Source organism: Heteronotia binoei, chromosome 5 (assembly GCF_032191835.1).
Source record: "Heteronotia binoei isolate CCM8104 ecotype False Entrance Well chromosome 5, APGP_CSIRO_Hbin_v1, whole genome shotgun sequence".
Lineage (NCBI taxonomy): Eukaryota > Metazoa > Chordata > Lepidosauria > Squamata > Gekkonidae > Heteronotia > Heteronotia binoei.
The window spans coordinates 86969196-86990296 of NC_083227.1; the positions used below are offsets into that span (position 1 = coordinate 86969196).

Sequence of the window (21101 nt, forward strand, 5' to 3'; positions counted from 1 at the left end):
TAACTGTGACAAATATGTAAATTAGAGAGAGGTGAATGTGAACAGAATACTAGTTGACATGCTGATAAGCAAATAATGGTAAGGAAAACTCTTTCTTATTGTGACAGCGATTGTCAAGGTATAATAAAATTATTTCACGATGTATATAATTCATGTACTTGAGCAATTCAGCAGTGGGTTGAGATAGTAATTCTAAGGGTGACCTGATTTCAGATTTTAAAATCTGAAATTAACACATGCATAGTGGGGAGGTGGGGGTGGGGCTGTCATTAATTAGTAGAGAAACTGCAGATTGGTGTCATGTTAATACATCTTTCTACAAACTTGTGGAAACCCCCAGATTTGCAGAGAAATCCCAAACCATAATAAGAGGATTTTGTGAAAACAAAACAAGAGCCAATGCAGTGGGGGAGCAGGTTAGAATAATGAAGAATCTCCTGTGCCAATTTTGTGCCCATCTTTCATGAGCTACTGACATGTCTACCTCCACCACCACACCGCCCCCTCTACTGTCACCATGACAGCTGCTGCTACCTCTGCCACCGCAGCTTGAGCCAAATGGCTATGTAGGCAAATTGGGGGGTAATGTGGCTGAGCAGCCAGAACAATGGAGAGGGAGAGATCCAGGCAGGCACATTGGTGGAAGGTGTGTGTGTGTAAGCCAAATCCTACCCAAAACTGCTGTGGAAGCAGAGCTGTGGGCAGAGGAAAACTAAGATCCTCTGCTGTCAGCCACCCTATATCCCAAACCATTGCTGCCTACCTATGTCACTGACTCAGGTGTGAGTGAAAAGGACTGGGAGTCTCTGCTGAGACCCCCAACATTCCCCCCATCAGCCTGCTGTTACAGCAACTGATGCCATCCAAACTATTTGGGTGGCCATAACAACATAGATGGAGATGGCTGGGCAGTCAAACAGGCACAGTGATAGAGAGGAGGCAGCCTATGAGAGCCAGTTTGGTGAAGTGGCTAAGTGCATGGACTGGGAGAACCAGGTTTGATTTCCCACTCCCCCATCTGCAGCTTTTGGAATGGCCTTGGGTCAGCCACAGCTCTTGCAGAGTTGTTCTTGAAAGGCCCCACCTACCTCACAGGGTGTCTGTTGTAGGGGTGAAGGCTAAAGGAGATTGTATGCTGCTCTGAGACATGGACTGCAATCACACACACTAAATAATGCACTTTCAATCCATTTTCAGTGCACTTTACAACTGGATTTTCCTTTGTGAGATGGCAACATCCAGATGGAAAGTGCATTCAAAATGGATTGAAAGTGCATTATTTACTGTGTATGATTGCAGCCTCTGAGATTCAGAGTGAAGGGTGTGGTATAAATCCAATATCTTCTTCAATTGATCCAGCCATTCTCTGTGTAGTAGAGAGAAGGAATGATGGGGAAAGGGAGGAGAAGAAAAAAGGAGTGACAGAAGGGGAAGGGTGGAGAAAGAAAGAAAGAAAGAAAGAAAGAAAGAAAGAAAGAAAGAAAGAAAGAAAGAAAGAAAGAAAGAAAGAAAGAAAGACCTATCTCCTTCAAGTGTAGTGTCTGTTCTTATCAGTTTAAAATCTGGTATGTCCTCTGCTTGAAAAGTGCATATTAAATGGCTTAAAATTTTGGTAGCCAGCTTGGTGTACTGATTAAGAGTGGCATACTGTAATCTGGAGAACTGGGTTTGATTCCCCACTCTTCAACATGAAGCCAGCTGGGTGACCTTGGGTCAGTCACAGTTCTTTTAGAGCTCTCTCAGCCCCACCTACCTCACAGGATGTGGGGAGAGGAAGGGAAGGTAATTGTGAGCTGCTCCAAGATTCCTTTGGGTAGTGAAGAGCAGAGTAAAAAGTTCTTCTTCTTCTTCAGAGTAAAAAGTTCTTCTTCTTCTTCTTTGCAGTTGGCGCAGTTTTTGGCTGAGTTCTCATTAGTATGCAAAAGACACCCAGCTGTATTTGTTGATGGACAGACAGCTGGTTGATGGACAGACAGCTGGACACCACCCCAGCTAATTTGGCTGAATGGCTGGAGGTGGTTTTTTTATTCCTTAATCTCTGGCTAACAACTGCCAACTAATGTCCTCTGTCCCCCAGCCACACCTAAACATTTGTTGTGTGTTTCTATACTAATATGCAGAGCTACTGCACAAGCCACCTTCTCTCTCTTCTTGTATCCTCCTCAGAGTATCAAAATAAAATTAAAGACAAACATCATGGCTCTTCCTAACAACCATTAAGAGCCATTCCCACCTTTTGTCAGACTGGGAATCTATTCATGCATACAGGAAAAACCCATCAACAATCGTTAAGTTTGATCATAGCCCAGGAATGGGCCCCCACCCCTCCAAATACTATATAAACTGAAAGAACACCACACAATCTTGTGCATTCTGTGGGCACCATATACAGTCTGTATCTCTGTTACTTTTTGTAATTGGGCCTCTTGGACATGTCACACCGGTCACACATGTCCTCATCTTCATTTTCTCTATATGGACTTCTGCACAATTGGACAGGTAAACATCGCCCCTGTAACGATCCCTGAACATCTCTTATTTCTCATCCCTGTTTTTCCTAGCCTCTTGATTGTGTGTATTTTGATTGTTTATGTGTTATTGTATTTCTACATATTTTTCTAAGTAAACATTTTAAACTATTTTAACTCCGGAGTCTTCTCTCTGATACTGGACCTCTGTATTATTGGCAGAAAGAACCATGCTCCAAAAATAGTTCTACCTAAGTGCTAATTCCCTTATAAAAAGAGGAGACAGCCAGCATTTTTGGTAACACCTCCACCCCTTCTATGACTATTTATTTATTTTTAAATTTGATTTGTAGACTGCCCTCTTCTGTGCACAGGGCTCAGGGCAGTGAACAACAATTCAAACAGAAGCATAGACAAATGAAATGAAAAACAGTTAAAACAATAAACAATACAAAGCAATTTCCAGTGGTGCCTAAATAGACCAATTTGTATCCTTACTCAGTGGGGAAAGGGAAAAGAAAGGAGGGAGCCAGGCTTGGTGGAGGTCGTTGCTGTCCTCAATCATAGGTTTGGCAGAACATCACAAAAAAATTTACGCTCTCTGCATGGGCCAGAGAACTTACCCCGGCTTGTCTGAAAAACATCTCCCCATAAGGTTACAACACAGGCATCCTCCAGGCTAACTCTGGTCTCTCCCCCCCTCCACCAGCATTTACCATACTGCATTTGAATTTTGGCAAACAGCATGAGAAAAGTGATAAACCCCTCTTTTCCCATGCCACAGCTTCAGTTCAACTTGGGGCCCTGGAAGCGTCTATTTAACCATTAAAATGCTAGATATCAGTTCAAGGATCTTGCAACTTCATCTGCTTTGACCCTCTGTATGAAAAGGTGCATCAGGTACAAACTTGCATCCAAAGGATGCTTCTGTAGCCTCCTTTATTCTAAATTAACTGTAAGAACATAAGAACATAAGAGAAGCCATGTTGGATCAGGCCAATGGCCCATCCAGTCCAACACTCTGTGTCACACAGTGGCAAAAAAAAAATTATTTTTATATATATATACACACACACACACTATGGCTAATAGCCACTGATGGACCTCTGCTCCATATTTTTATCTACACCCCTCTAGAAGGTGGCTATGCTTGCGGCCGCCACCACCTCCTGTGGCAGTGAATTCCACATGTTAATCACCCTTTGGGTGAAGAAGTACTTCCTTTTATCCTTTTTAACCTGTCTGCTCAGTAATTTCATCGAATGCCCACGAGTTCTTGTATTGTGAGAAAGGGAGAAAAGTACTTCTTTCTCTACTTTCTCCATCCCATGCATTATCTTGTAAACCTCTATCATATCACCCCGCAGTCGACGTTTCTCAAGCTAAAGAGTCCCAAGCGTTTCAACCTTTCTTCATAGGGAAAGTGTTCCAGCCCGAATGGATAAGTTGATTTGTGCCCTGATTGATGTTTCTATCATTATGCCCTAGATTTAAGATCTTAGCCTGAAGAGCAACATTAAACATGTGGCAGTTTAACATGATTTTTTCATTAAGTATACTTTTAAAGTCTTCCACATTTTTTTGGGGGGGGGGGGGGAGCAACCTGATTCTGAACACAAATGAGCAATACTAGTCATTTTTGACCTAGGTTTGTGACCACTTTGTCCTCTTCTCTTTCAAGTTTATTAAATTAGTGGGCTAACATGAAGAAATAAAAGAGCCAATATTTTATGCCAGTTTTCTACGTACTATCCAATTCATTGCCTGAAAAGTACAGCATATTCTTATGTGCTTCCATTTTCAAAGTATAGGTTCCTGGGGGATAGTAAACTTTCTTTTTTCTCAGTGGTTCAACTGAAGTCTGATCAGTTTGAAAGAATAAGATTCCTATGCATGTTAAATACTTCCATTTGACAAAACAAAAGGCAGGAAATAAAAACAAAACAAAAACCTAAGACAGATCTGTAGAGAATATTCAACAAAAGTATGTGTTGTTCATAGGCTCTTCCCTTGCTATTTTTCTGCTTCTCTAATTATAGATGGATTGTGCCAGGATAGGAAGTTGAACTAATAACTTCAACCTCAAAAATGTTTGCCTTTCAGAAAATGTACAGTGTATTATTAATTTCACACACTTCAATAAGATTTTTCTTTCTCTTGCTTTTTTGTGTCAGTAAATGCTTTTTACATATTTATGCATCTCCATGTGGTTAAACGTTTAGTATATCTTTATATCCTTTATATATTTAGTTAAGCAAATACATGTATTAATTGACCTTAGGATATTAATTCAGTCTTTGCAGCCTCTTCTATAGTTTTATGATGGGAGAAAAACAAACTTTGCCATTTATGATTTAGTTCAACAGCTTTATAAGTGGTTAGCATAATTACAATAGCTAGATAATCAGGTCTCTCTTATTTTAGCATTGTTAAGTAAGGAAAAGCAGCCTAGAAATGGTTTAATAAGTTATTTACAAGCATTGGCAAAATTACTTTCATAGTAATCTGGAGAAGCAAAGCTCTGTTAAAATGTTCAAGTGGAAGTTTGAACATTAAATTAAATTTTGACCAGAGTTTGCCAGTGAGAATGGTTGTATTCCAGTCTTGTCAGGTGTGAAGTCAAGGTTCTAAATTATGCTGAAATAGAGGTAGATTTGATTCTCTACCTAACAGACATAGCGAGGGCTTCTGAATGTATTAAGGCCAACTCCCAAGAAATGGGAACAAGAAAAGAAGAATAACTTTTATTTACTCCCAGGGATATAGGTGACTTAGGAAAAAAATAGGAACTGTTTACAGGTGAAACACAGTCTTGCTGGGCCTATTCATTTGTAGTTTCACTAAAATATTTAGGAGTGCAGAGAGCAGTTAGCAGCCAGGTTTTCCCCAGAGACTAGAATCTAAGATACCACAGTCTCCTAGCAAATATTTACTTTCAGCCTACTTCTCTGAATGCAAGGTCCTTTTTCTTCTTTTCCCTTTAGAAGTAGAAGATATTGGATTTATATCCAACCTATACTCTGAATCTCAGAGTATTAGATTGGTCACAATCTGCTTTACCTCCCCCCGATCCCTTCCCCCCCCACACACAACAGACACCCTGTGAAGTAGGTGGGCTTGAGAGAGCTCTTACAGCAGGTGCCCTTTCAAGGACAACAACTCCCTACAAAAGCTATGGCTGACCCAAGGCCATTCCAACAGCTGCAAGTCGAGGGGTGGAGAATCAAACCTGGTTCTCCCAGATAAGAGTCCATACACTTACCCACTACACCAAACTGGCTTTATGCCTGTTCTTGCTCAAAGATAGACTTTGGAATGTCTGAAGTTTCCTAGACAGGACATCTCTGACCTATCACTCTGGAGATACAAGTCCCACCTAATTATAAATTGAGAAGATCTGAATTTTTCTCTCACTTTCCCCTTCCCATCTGTCTTTCCCAGCCCTCCCATGTATCCTGCTTCGCTGTTAGTTACTCTGCTCACAAACCAAATAGGACTAAAGGGGATTTTTTTCAAGAACTTTGCCCGTTTGTCACATTAAAGTATATGTGGGTGACCACAGCTTGTACTGAATAGTAGCTGGCAGTCAACAGTGAGGTTAGATAGCAGGTTACAGGAAGGGACATTGAGAGTTTTTGTCAGAAACAGGATTTCCCAGACCATGGACAGCTCCTAGGGCAGTAGACTCTTTTATCCATGGCTGTAGAGCTCTAATAAGATCTTACATCTGGGTTTATCAAGCCCGCCCCTGATTCCTATTCTGAACCCATTTTCCTCACTGGACTATATATATATATATATATGCCTTGGCTTTGGTAAATCTCTGAAGAAAAAAAACATTAAGAACATGTTTGTATATCCTTACTATTCTAACATTCCACATGAATGGTTATGCTTAAGAGATCGGTTCTCTCATCTGGAAGACTGAATGTAGGGAATTTTGAATACATAGATGGTATGTAAATGTTGTCTTAGAATGGAAATGTTATGATGTCCATTGCTTTTTACCAACTGAAGAAAGTAATTTCCCACATTTCATATATGGTAGCAGTATGTTGTTTTCAATTTCAATAGGGGTTGTGCAGCTATATCATTCAAGGAAAGAGTTTAACAATAAAAAATAATGTCTATGAATGGACACTTTAAGAATTAAAGTTCCTCTAGAAAAGCCCTGTAACAAAAACCCCAGGAATGGTTCATGAGATATATTTTTCTTTGTTCTTCTCTCAGTGTTCATGTAATAACTCACATGTGTGGGCCTCCTGTAATCTTTTGGGAACAATCCCATTCAACATGCATAAAAAAGAAATAGTTCAGTAGCCAGCTTTCCCTATCTAGCAGTAATTACCACAGGTTTACACTGAAATACAGTTGTTGCAAAGGGTTAGTCAGTAGGGCATCTGCAAATCAAATCACTTGTCAACTCTACATCAATAACCTCATTATAATAAGCTGTTAGCATTTCAGCACATCATAGCCTAATGTAGAAAGCTAACAAGAGAGTTCATTTCTATATTCTTAGTTTTGACTTATAGCTTGTGTGTAGTATCAAGTTATAAATTTAAAACACCCAAGATCATATACATTACAATCAATGTCAGAGGCAATAGTTTAGATGAAATTCAGCATGCCTAAAATAACAATACATCATCTAAATTTAATGGAAGAGTAGGATCTTAGACATCTCAGTATAAACTAAAATATTTTTGTTTGATGTAAAAACAGTTAATTATTTTGCATTTTCAGTAAAGGAAAACTTGCATATTGGGGTCTCAACCTTAAAAAAATCATACAGATTGGGTTTATATCTTTATTTTGATTAAACACTTTACAATCTACTCCAAAGCAAATAATTGCTCCCAAAGCAAATAAATATTTTACAATGATAAAAATTAAAAATGTCTTCTTAAAAAATAATCAGACAAGCAGCTTTGCAATTTAATCCTAAAGCCAGTTCGTAAACTGCTTAGTAGTCTTGTGTTTCTTCTTCATTATTAATTATAATAATGGAAATATAATGTTTTGTAATTATTCTAAATATGAAAACCAAACAAATTCCCCCTCTAAAACAGCCTATAACAACAACATCCTCCCGTGGTTTCATTTTGTTCTAGTTTCTTGTATTACTGCACTCTGCCTTGTGAAAGGGCAGCTAGAATTTTCCTAATAGATTTTCTATTAAAAGAATTTTCTTAATAGATCTCAGAAGTTAAGCAGGGTTGACCCTGGCAAGTACTTGGATGGGAGACCTCCAAGAAATACCAGGGCCATGATGCAGGGGCAGACAATAGCAACGCACCTTGCTGAATGTCCAAGCCCCTCTTCTCTCCTACCAAAATGCTCTGCAAATTCCCGCCCCCCCCCCCCCGCCGCCAGTCTGCATTTCTCTGCTTTTCTGATGCTCTCCAAACCTTATCCCAGTTCAAGCAAATTTACCTCAAGGTCATCCTTGCTGCTGCCTGCCTACACAAATCTTCCTCACCTTGTGCCACCAAATGCCTCACCTTGTGCCTTCCTCTTCTTCGTGCTACTGTTCTTCAAAACTAAGTGGCTGCAGTGCTGTTTTTATTTACACTTGGAATCATTCCTGTTAATCTTCTGGAAGGACTGCAGTATTAAAATATGGATACCTTTTATTACTTTAAAAAGGGCCTTCCTATCTTTGCTACCTGGATTCAAATTCCGTTATTTAAAGATTTGTATTTCCTACAGTTTAATTGAATTCCAATAAGAGTATCATGCTCTTATTTTTCACAATGATTTGATCTGATAAGGAACTTACTCTCGATCGTTTTGAGGGCTATCTTAATTTGCTAGAGTCTCTCCTAATTCATGAAGTTCCAAATTAACTTGTCAAACATTTGAGGGTCTAACAGGTTCATGTAGATCAGTCAACATAATATCATGAGCAGAGGTAGTTGATTTTTTTTTTTTTACTCCTGGCTTAAAGTCAGTTCTTGTTACATTGTCTTACTCAGATGTTTACCTTTAAACTGACAGATATATAAGGATGAATGATGTATGGTGAGATTCTTTGTAGATAATTTTATAATAGTGTTTTTATCTATTTTACTCTACTTCTGAATTACCTGTGGGCCATAATAAAGACTGACTGACTGACTGCAGGCCATTCTAATATGTATCATGGGCATGCAGTTATAGGAACAGTTTTGTCTGTAATTCAGTGATCTTTAAGTGCAGATTTCAGAGGTTTAGGAGCGGTTACCCAAACTGGACTCAGAGAAGGAGAATTAGCTTTTAAAAGGATTCCAGAAAGTAATAATGCAGGACTTTTAGTCTGTTTATACTAGGGTGGATCTCAGTGGAGATACCCCAAAATAAGCTGATAGTCAGAGAGAGTGATTTTAAGCACAAACAACTTCATACATACAAAATAAAAATAAAGAATAAAAAATGTAAAGCACCCACACTAAAGCTCCTGCGAACTAATTTCCTAAGTAACCATACACACATACACATACCAAGAGAAGGCAATTCGGAAGGAGGGAGGCAATTGAGAAGTTTTAGGAAGGGACATACAACTGAAATCCTGGGTTTGAGATCTGGAGAGTTCCAGGGGCAAACACAGCTGTGGTCCAAGAAGCAGAGTGAGGAGTCCTGCTAAGCAAGGAGAAAAAGGCTGTGAGGTGCAGCAGAGGTTCTTAGCAGTGAACCAGAGTTCTGACCAGCAGAGATATGAACCCACATATTCTCCATTTGCTATGGCATGGAGTCCTTTTTTTATGCAGAAGATCTCCAGGGTAGATGGGGTTTAAAGTTAACTGCTGTCAAACTTTGGTGAAGAAAAATATCTATTGTGAGTCAAAGGGGCATGAAGAGCCTGAGTGAGGCAATGTCCAGTTACAGGGAGAAGACCCTTCAGGGGAGAATAATAAGATAATTAGATAGGATAGTAAGGTCATCTTCTCTCCTGTTAAGTTTCACTCTTTGTCTATCTCCATATTGCTACTCTCAGGGCAATTTCCCCCTTCTTTTCAGAAGTGCCACACTCAGTCTTACCCTCTCTCTCTGCTAGAGATGTAGTTAGAAACCTATCTCTGTCAGTCCTCTTTTCTATTTAGTAAATTTACTATTTATTTATTTAATTATTTATTTATTTATTTATTTATCTATCTATCTATCTATCTATCTATCTATCTATCTATCTATCTATCTATCTATCTATCTATCTATCTATCTATCTATCTATCTGGGATTTATATCCCGCCCTTCCCCACCGAGTGGCTCAGGGCGGCTTACAACATATATAAAACTAACATAAAAATATAAAATTACACTTTAAATTAGCATTTCACAATATATAATTAAAATCAGACATTTGTTATAACTATACATCATTAAAACAGCCAGCAGTCGTGGAGCTACACTCTATTCAGCTTCAGATAAAAATTCAGTATACAATATACAGCATTCAGTAGTCGGTATACAGGGGCCGTTAGTTGTGGGCCAGCCGGAAGAGGACTGTCTTATTAAGTAAATAAACCTTTATCTGTTCTTTAATCAAGTTGTTGTCTGTGTTAATTAGTCTCCCAACAGAAAATAAGAGGGGGACCCACTAACCAAGGGGGTCTCAGCTGGAGGAGAGGGTGGGGTCCTCACAGAGCCTTGCTAGGCAAAGAGCTTCAACAGCCCCACCCATCTCACTTGACTTTCAAACTCTGTTCATGGTGCTGTCCAAGTAATGATTGGATTGTTTCTCATAGCTGTGTCTAATAGGATTAAGCAGATAGGGCAGTGTGATCAAACCCTGCTTATTACTAGCTTTTGCTGTCTTTAGCAAAATGGTCAGACTCTGAGGTACCAAGCCATCATAAATGGCTTGTTTGTAGTGATTTTGGAATAAGACTGCAAAATGTCAGCTTTGCTTGGGACGCCTTTCAGGGCAGTCTGATAGCTAGTCCTATGCTAGTCCCTAAATGGGGGATCAAATGTATGCTAAGTCTGTGCTGTATCCTAATACTGTGACTTTCTCTGCAGTGTTTTCCACTCTGGTTATATATGTCTGGTTTTGATACCAGGCCAGTGGAGGATTCCAAACATATCACAGGGTGTTTTTTTTCTGTGTCTTTACCATAAGACTTACTGAGCCTGTGGATTCCAGTTCTTTTTATTGCTTATTTCTGCTTCTTAGTTGATTGTTGCTAGCAAAACTGTGAGCATTTCCTTATTCCTAACCGTTGTCCATGGTGGGATTCAAATCCATTCACTCTTGTTTCTCCTGTGAGTGCATTTTCTTCAGGGGTGGGGGGCGGATTACAAAAATATAGTTGCATGTTAGGAGTATTCGCTGTCCACATATGTCCAATTGCTATTTAACAAATTAGAGGGATAAATTACATGTTAACCTTTCTTCTCCAAATGGCAATCTTAACCACTTTGTCAACGCCAAAAATAACCCATGGTTTCATGTTCTGTTAGTAGCTTATAAACACAGCTGGCCTCTTGGAATCATAAATCCCAGGAGGACAAAGAAGAATGAAAGCAGTTAGTTGTCCTGAACTAACTTTATCACTTATATGCCTCAGAGGAACATCATGCTTTAGCTCAGGGGTGTTGAACACATTTATTATGAGGTGCCAGATCTGACATAAATGAGACCTTGTCAGGCCAGGGCATGTGTGTCATAAAATGTAATGCAAGGTAGCACAGATATAAACTTTATAAAGGACACAGACAAACACAATTAAAGTTTTATTAACTTAAAATATTTTTAAGTAATATTAAGTAAAATATTTACTTTTAAGGTTTTTTTTACTTAAAATAATTTTTTGGGAAAATAACTGCAGCTCCTGTGAGGCAGTGCCAGGAACAGAGAGGCAGCCATGTATAGTGGTCAGCACCAACCTACTATCTGGGAAGTCTAACTTAAAAAAAAACACCCTTTTTGGCATAACAAAATCCCCAATCAATAAAAAGAAAATCAAAGGAAAATGTAAAAGAAAAAATCAAGGGAAATGCGCTGGGTAAACTTGGTCTGGACACAGTCTAATCCTGGCACTGGATCATGACAGCATGAATAAAGGGGGAGGCAAACTCAGTTGCATTCATAACAAGCCCAACAAAATGCACACACACTCTCTCTGCAGCAAGGCAAAAACTCATACCTTGACTAAAACATTGCTGGTTTTAAAGCTGCTTTCTTTATATCTCTTCAGTGGGATCCAGGGAACTGGGCAAAGGAAGCTCTCTCTCTTTCCCTCCTTCCTTAGGAGACAAGGAGGGGGAGGCGCCTCAGCCACTAGAAGGAAGAGGGGCTTGGCTCAGTAGCTCTACAGTGTGATTGATTGAGCCTGGCAAACTTAATCATACAGCAAAGCTACAGAGCCAAGCTCCTCCATTGGCTGAGGTTTCTCCCCCTCCTTCTCCCTTTGGAATGAGGGAGGGGGAGGAAAGAAAGCTCAAGAGGGTGCTTTGCTTAGCTGCCTTGTCACAAGAGACAAAGAAAAAATGGCAACCGAAAGAAGCAGCCGAAGGAGAAGGAAGCAGATGATGGCTACTAGCTGGCAGGCCTGATTGGAGCCCTTTGGGGGCCGGATCAGGCCCACAGGCCATATGTTTGACACCCCTGATTTAGCTGATAAGAATCAAACAATTTAATAGAAGCATGATCTTTTACACATCAGCACTCCTTGTATAAGCTTATTAGCATGATATAACTGGTGAATTTCTCATATCTGGGTTTCAGTAAAGCAGCTTCCTTCTTTTTTACAAAAGCTATGGGAAAGAAGCTTAGAAATTTCAGTTTATGCTTAAATCCAATTTAAGCTGAGTAGGAATCTTGTATTTTCATTAAGTTTTATTTTCTTTTATGAATGTTAGTGCTCTCCATGTTTCTCTTATAGTGTTTTATCTAACAATCTCATATATTATTTGATTGTTTTAAAATATGAAGAAGATATTGGATTTATATCCTGCCCTTCACTCCGAATCTCAGAGTCTCATAGTGGCTCACAATCTCCTTTATCGTCCTCCCCCACAACAAACACCCTGTGAGGTAGGTGGGGCTGAGAGAGCTCTCACAGAAGCTGCCCTTTCAAGGACAACTCTGTGAAAGAGCTATGGCTGACCCAAGGCCATTCCAGCAGCTGCAAGTGGAGGAGTGGGGAATCAAACCCGGTTCTCCCAAATAAGAGTCTGTGCACTTAACCACTACACCAAACTGGGTCTCAATATAATATAAATTTTCAATATAATATAAATTTTCATCAGAACAGTGAGTGATTTTTGGCTGTGGAATCCAAGGTTTCTATATTGAACTTGGAACAAATAAACTTCTGATTTGCAGCCCCAGCAGTGACTGTGTGGCCAGGCATTGAGCAGAAACCAGAGATAACACCTTATGTGGGTATAACAATCCAAAACTTTATTATAGCTGTAGGGGTTTAACTTGGCATAGGGTGATGGATCAGAGGCATTGAGTGACTCATCTGCTGCCTGACAAAACCCTGTCCCTCAGCCCAGCTGCTGAGGAAAAGACCCTAAGACTTGAGGGAAAAGACCCAGTGGGAACACTTGGGCAAAAGCACTTTGCCACCTTGGGGCAAGGAGAGCCCAGCAGCCTCTGACATGCCTCCTTAAGCCCACAGGTCCCCTTAATTGAACTGGGATGATGAACCCAACTGGTCTAATTTTAACCCAAATGGATCCAGCCCAATGCCAAAACTGTTTACCAAGTTGTGACAACAGAAGACATGAACAACAACAACAAAAACATGCTGAGAATGAATACAGCCCCAGGCATGCCAGGAGCTGTATATGTACTGGGCAGGCAGACCAGACTGAAGAATAGTCCCTCCAGGTCTGTCTGCCCAGCCCTGACCCTAGGAGCAAACCTGGCTGGCCCTACAATTGGCTGCCTGGAGAAGAGAACCACAGGAAGCCTCCACGAATTGTGTGACACTAGGAGCATGCCGGTGCACTGTAGAAGATGGAGTCTGGGCCAGTGAGCCACCCCATCCCACAGGCCCAGTAAGTCAGGTACCCATTCGTTCCCTTAAAGTCAGAAGACTGGGTCCTGTGAAAAATGTAATAGGGAACATTTGCTTACTGTTCAGTACTGTGGTTATTAATGGTTAATGGGTTGCTTTAATTCAGCCAAAGAGATTTTTAGTTATCATGCATTGTTTTAAGGAAATACCCACTCACAAGAGAATCTGTTAAATTGTCTCAAAATGAACAAAACAGGATACTTTGTCTTTTAAAATTGGTATTTTGGAAGAGGAAGAATTCAGTTGTAAATAGTTTGAGGTAAATAAATGTCATTGGTCATTGCCACAAACTTATTATTTGTAAGAAAGAGTGCATAACTCATGCTTAAAATTACATACTTTTAGTATAGTTTTGAAATATGACTACAGATATAAAGGAGAGTTTTGTTGTGAGCCCTTGAGCCACTATCATCTGTGTTTTGCCATAATTGGTGGTGGTGGGTACATTTCTTTTTTTAATAAAGAAAATTTGTGCTGTAGATTGATGTTTCAAGCATAGCAGAATATTTTGTTTCAAATGATGTATTTCAAAAGAGGGTAAAATTATGTTTAGAAACAAAGAAATCTAGAAACAAATCCATTTTAAACTCCAAAAAGGGGGAAACAGACATCTAGTCCCCATCTCAATTTTAGATTGAGAATCAAACATGTTCAATAGTTGGTGATCCATATGTCATAGAAGAACTCAGCTGAACTAGCATGGGTTGAACTGAACCAACAGATGTAGGAATTACTTTTCTATCTCTAGATTACAAAATATGACTAAATAATTGTCACTACTTGTTCTATATTACATTTAAAATACTGCAGGAAAAGGTCAGCAGATTGATTTAATTTTTCCACTGAAGCTTAAACTAATAAAACGTATGCCCATAACTCACAGTTGTGTAGATAGTGGAAAATATTTAAAAGGAAGCATTTGATACTAGCTTTATAATACCCACTTTTATTATTCCAGAAAATAAAGTATCTCACTAATGAGCAGATGCTGACAGATTCCTTCTGTATCACTAGCTGAGAGTTTTTATTTTGTCTCTGGAGAAAGATCCACAGTAGGAGCCTTGAGCAGTAGATAAGTTTACTAGGCATTGCTTAGGATGCCAGAAGTAAGGAATGTTGGAAACACTGAAATCAACCACAACAATGAATGGGATTTTGTTCTCCTTGAGCAGCGCATAGCTTTTTATAATTTTTGAATGCGATGTGTATACTCCTACTCATACTTCAGAACTACTTATATTTCAATTTTATTCAGTGTTTATTAAATGCAGATATAATACACAAGATGAGGACAACTCTGCATACCAACTTTACTTAGTAAGGTCATAGAAACAGTTCTAATAAATAACTAGAATTTCAAGGGGAAAAACATTAAAATTTTGGATTGTATGGACAGTAGTTTAATCAAGTATAGCCTGGCCATTTTCATATTTCCAACTTTCATAGATTATTTGGAAAGCTGCTTTGTGTAAGTTTTGTAAATATTCAGAATCTTTTTATTATTTGGGATTGCAGCATAATTTAGTCTTCCACATTGACCATGGCATACAACAGAGGTGGCCAACGGTAGCTCTCCAGATGTTTTTTGCCTACAACTCCCATCAGCCCCAGCCAGCATGGCCAATGGCTGGGGCTGATGGGAGTTGTAGGCAAAAAACACCTGGAGAGCTGCCATTGACCACCCCTGGCATACAGGGTGTATTCACCTAAATCACCATGGGACCCCCCAATATTGATAGTGTTAGTAGATAAATAAAAATGTGTGGAGGTAAATGTTTTGAAACAGTCTTACAGTAGATTGTTTATTGCTCACTTTAAAGAGATATGATAAGGAAATGTCAGAATGAGCTGAATGTTTTCAAACCTGTAAAGTAAATTTGATCTATAAAATTTCTACTTAAAAATTTCCAGAATAAATTACAATAAAGCCGCTGCTCTTCCAAAAATAAACTTGTTCTGCACTATGAATGCAGCAGAACTGTTTGAGGAAGACACAAAAGTAATTTCCTCTCCTTTTTAATTAGGCCACTTAAAGTTCTTGAAAATGCTTCCATTGTCAAAATCCAGATATAGGTGCAGGTTTGTCCTTTATATAACCAGACGCTTGAAGTATGCAGTGTTGATTTTAGTGCACTAAATTACTGGTATGCTGTCAAAGCCAATTATATGTGCTGAAAATGAAGCACACGGCTTCCCTGTGTCATTACATTAGATTTGTTTTTGTTTTGGTAGCACTTTCTCGTTGTGAAAGAAGCCTTATGGAAAACTCAAAAACCACAGTTTCTAAAATGTTCACAGGTGAACAATATCCTTGAATGTTTGTCTGCTGGATTCCAGAGCAACCAAAAGGTCTTGATTTTTAAGTGAAAAGCTCCTCTCTTAACCTGAATTATTGGTTTAGAAAATTAGTCATTTTCCAGGGATTGTTTTTTTCACTCTTACTCAGTTTTTAGAACTATACTTGCAACTGCACTATGGCTTAGTGTAGAAATATAAACTTGCCCTTTACATATCTAGAAGGACTTTGGTCTGGAAGCATCTGCCATCTAACTCACATAATAACTCATTCATGATGGCTTTTTCTTAGACTAAAACCAAAGTGACTGTATTAAATAATAATCACATTTCTGCTCAATCCTTTAATATTTTCGTATTAAAGTGATGTTGCTATTACTCTATCATTAATGATTAAGATATGAAATTGCAAGCTATTTCCACTCTAGAATGAATTATATGCATATTGATTAGTGAGTTGTAGATTGACATAGCCCTGTTTGGGATATTTGGTCTAGGAGCACAAAGTGAAGCAGGAGAGTGACTCATAGAATTCTGTGAAGGCAACTAGTTCATTACAAACAAATGTTCCAGGCAATCAAACATAATTGTATACATAGATATCACTGCCTGGCCAATACAGAAAGCATATAGGTTACATAACTTAGGCAAGTAGACAGCTGGGTGGCAAAACCGCGTACTGACCGTATGGTGACTTGCCTTCCTGGTGCGAAGGTAGTGGACATTACGCGTGTAGTAGATAGTCTGATGGGCAGTGCAGGGGAGGAGCCAGTGGTTGTGGTGCATGTTGGCACCAACGATGTGGGGAAATGTAGTCGTGAGGTCCTGGAGGAAAAATTTAGGCTGCTAGGCGGTAGACTTCAGGCCAGGACCTCCAAGGTAGCCTTCTCAGAAGTGCTACCTGTTCCACGTGCAGGGCTGGAGAGACAGGCACAACTTAGAAGTCTCAATGTGTGGATGAGATGATGGTGTAGGGAGGAAGGGTTTCAGTTTGTTAGGCACTGGGATGCTTTCTGGAACAAGTGGGAGCTGTACAAAAGAGACGGTCTCCACTTCTCTCCAGATGGAACCAGGCTGCTGGCGCTTAAAATAAAAAAGGTGGCAGAGCAGTTTTTAAACTAAATCTTGGGGGAAAGCCGACAGGAGATGAAATGTCTCTGGTTCGGGAGGACTCATCTCAAAGAGATGAAGGGTTAGCTGTTACTTTTCTACTGGGTAATGGATCAGAGTTGTCCACTGAGATGGTGACAATCAGTATGGACTGTCTGCCAAAGTCTCCAGGCGGCAGGAGAAAGGTTGCGGGCCTAGCTTGCCTGGGAAATTATAGATGTTTGTATGCAAATGCAAGAAGTGTTCGAAATAAAATTGGTGAGTTGGAATGTTTAGTGTTGGGAGAAAACATAGATTGTGGGAATTTCAGAAACTTGGTGGAATGAGGAGAATCAGTGGGACATGGTGATTCCTGGATATAAGTTATATTGGAAGGATAGGGAGGGAAGGGTTGGAGGTGGGGTGGCTCTGTATGTCAGAGAGGGTATACAATCCAGTAAGACTGAGGTCAAAGAATTAGATTCCCTTCTAGAAATGCTTTGGGTTTAAATAGAGGGCCCAAAAGGAAACTTAACTATGGGAGTTTGTTATCGCCCACCAAATCAAATGATAGAGGACTATTATAATATGATGAAAGGATTAAAGATAGTGGCTAAATGTAAAAACTGTGTCATAATAGGTGATTTTAACTACCCGCAGATTGATTGGGTCAATATGTATTCAGGTCGAGAGAAAGTGATTGAGTTTCTAGATGCTCTCAATGACTGTGCTATGGAGCAGATGGTCTCAGAACCTACCAGGGGTGGGGTGATCCTTGCCCCAAAAGACCACGTTCAACTTTAAAAGGGGTAAATTCTCTGAGATGAGGAGGCAAGTGAAGAGGAAACTGAAAGGAAAGGTAAATACAGTCAAAACCCTTGGGGAAGCTTGGAGGCTATTTAAAACTATAATCCTAGAAGCTCAGATAAAATATATACCACAAGTTAGGAAAGGCACAAACAGGGATAAGAAAAGGTCTGCATGATTAACAAACAAGGTAATGGAAGCTGTAAAAGGTAAGAAGGACTCCTTTAAGCAGTGGAAAGCTAGTCCAAGTGAGATTAATAAAAGGGAACACAGGCTACGGCAAATCAAATGCAAGACTGTGATTAGGCAGGCAAAAAGGGACTATGAGGAGCATATTGCAAAAAACATAAAGACCAACAATAAAAATTTCTTCAAATATATTAGAAGCAGGAAACCAGCAAGGGAGGCAGTGGGGCCCTTGGATGACCAAGGGGTGAAAGAATTACTGGAGGAGGATAGGGAAATGTCTGAGAAGCTGAATATATTTTTCCCCTCTGTCTTCACTGTGGAAGATGAGAAGTGTTTGCCCGCTCCAGAACCACTTATTTTGGAAGGGGTGTCAAAAGACCTGAGTTAGATGACAAGAGAGGAGTTCCTACAACTGATAGACTAATTAAAGTCTAATAAGTCACCAGGTCCGGATGGCATACATCCAAGAGTTCTGAAAGAACTCAAAGTTGAACTTGTGGATCTCTTGACAAAAATATGTAATCTTTCATTGAAATCTGCCTCCGTTCCTGAGGACTGGAAGGTAGCAAATGTCAACCCATCTTTAAATAGGGTTCCAGAGGAGATCTGGGAAATTACAGGTCAGTCAGTCTGACTTCAATTCCGGGAAAGTTGGTAGAAAGCATTATCAAGGACAGAATGAGTAGGCACATTGATGAACACAAGTTATTGAGGAAGATTCAGCATGGGTTCTGTAAGGGAAGGTCTTGCCTCACTAACCTGTTACATTTCTTTGAGGGGGTGAACAAACATGTGGACAAAGGAGACCCAATAGATGTTGTTTACCTTGACTTTTGATAAAGCTCCTCATCAAAGGCTCCTTAGTAAGCTCCAGAGTCATGGAGTAAAAGGACAGGCCCTCTTGTTGATCAAAAACTGGCTAATTAATAGGAAGCAGAGAGTGAGTATAAATGGGCAGTCTTCGCAGTGGAGGACAGTAAGCAGTGGGGTGCCGCAGGACTCAGTACTGGGTCCCATGCTCTTTAACTTGTTCATAAATGATTTGGAGTTGGGAGTAAGCAGTGAAGTCGCCAAGTTTGCAGATGACACTAAATTGTTCAGGGTGGTGAGAACCAGAGAGGATTATGAGGCACTCCAAAGGGAACTGTTGAGGCTGGATGAGTGGGCGTCAACGTGGCAGATGAAGTTCAATGTGGCAAAGTGCAAAGTAATGCACATTGGGGCCAAAAATCCCAGCTACAAATACAAGTTGATGGGGTGTGAACTGGCAGAGACTGACCAAGAAAGAGATCTTGGGGTGGTGGTGGATAACTCACTTAAAATGTCAAGACAGTGTGCGATTGCAATAAAAAAGGCCAATGCCATGCTGGGTATTATTAGGAAGGGAATTGAAAAGAATTCAGCCAGTATCATAATGCCCCTGTATAAATCGATGGTGCAGTCTCATTTGGAATACTGTGTGCAATTCTGGTCACCGCACCTCAAAAAGGATATTATAGCATTGGAAAAAGTGCAGAAAAGGGCAACTAGAATGATTAAAGATTTGGAACACTTTCCCTATGAAGAAAGGCTAAAAGGCTTGGGGCTCTTTAGCGTGGAGAAACATCGACTGCGGGGTGACACGATAGAGGTTTACAAGATTATGTATGGGATAGAGAAAGTAGAGAAAGAAGTCCTTTTCTCCCTTTCTTACAATACAAGAACTCGTGGGCATTCAATGAAATTGCTGAGCAGTCAGGTTAAAATGGATTGAAGAAGTACTTCTTCACCCAAAGGGTGATTAACATTTGGAATTCACTGCCACAGGAGGTGGTGGCGGCTACAAGCATAGCCAGCTTCAATAGGGGGTTAGATGAAAATATGGAGCAGAGGTCCATCCATGACTATTAGCCAGTGTGTGTGTGTGTATTTGGCCACTGTGTGACACAGAGTGTTGGACTGGATAGGCCATTGTCCTGATCCAACTTGGCTTCTCTTATGTTCTTAATAGCTTTATAATGGCGTGTGGTAACCAAAGACAGGACCAGCCCAGGGTATTACGATACCCTGCCTGGTCCTGTGTAGGACGAGCCACCCTGCCCCCGGCATGAGCCGTTTCAATGGCTACTGCTGACCGGCTGAGTTAGGGTTGCCCTCCCTAGCCTGGCCTCCTAACCAAAGCAGCCTGCAAAGGCGAGGGCACCCGAGAGACCAGCCATCACGACAAAGAGCCATACAGCCCAGCTGCCAATCCTGCTAGCCTCATGCCCCAAATGGGAGAGGACCCCGGGTGCTCACCAATATGGGAAATGCCCCACGTACTTCTGCCAGCGCAAAGCCTCATCTTAGGTGCTTGCACCCCACCGGGTGGCCTAAAGCTGCCCGTAACCTTCTCTGGAGGTCAGCTAAAAAGGCCCTGTTACCCAACTCAGACAGGTGGACACTGTTGGCTCTGTATAAGGCCACCTGATGAACTTGGATTCCCAGGTGTTCTAAATAGATCCGCAGCACGCCTTCCAGTGCCTTCCGCACAGTCCTATTAGCCTTATGTCTGGCCTGTTCCACTCTGGCTGGGTTGAAGGCTGCATACCATACCCGCCGGGGCAACATGGCTGACCATAAAATGAGCACTCCTGGCCACCTGCTCCGATTGACCTGGAGATCCTCCACCGCCTGTAGCGAAAGGTCTTTCCCTTTCAAGAGGCCCGGATCATTCTCTCCAAGGTGGACCACCAGGATATGCGGCCGGGGGCCGACCATCCCCTGGAACAAGAGTGGCAGTAGCCCGGTCCAATGAAGGCTTTGCTGCCCCTGCCACTCCACCACGGCCCATTCACTCAGCCCCAGCTGGGACCCAATTGCAGTCTGCCAGGCTTGATGGGCTGCCCAGAATATCATGCTATGCCTGATAATGAGAAGCCTCTGTCTCTCTTGCCGAGCCACAGCACCTGTTAAGAAAGAACAGTTAGAATAGGTAACAATGGCCCAACAGGGGTGAATAGCCTGTGCCTAACAACTCACTGGTCGGCCAGCGGGCGTACATACAATCTGTAGGCTGACAACCGTCAGCGACCAACCCGCTGAATCAAGTGGCCCAGGAATCCCATGGCTATGGCTGTAGAAGCCATGCCAATGAGGAAGAAATGTATGCCAAACTTGACCCACCCCCCCAACCCCAGCTTCACCTAGGCCTTTGTGTTGACTGCTGAAAACTGGTATTTCATTAATGGCAGCCCGTTACTGTGGCGAAATAGGGCCCCTTCGC

General features: G+C 40.8%; 1 protein-coding gene across 11 annotated transcripts in view; it reads left to right on the forward strand.

Annotated features, from left to right (window-relative positions):
• ERC2 (ELKS/RAB6-interacting/CAST family member 2) overlaps positions 1-21101 on the forward strand; it is a 1199719-nt gene that overhangs the window by 641703 nt on the left and 536915 nt on the right. The gene's annotated exons all lie outside the window — the stretch shown is intronic.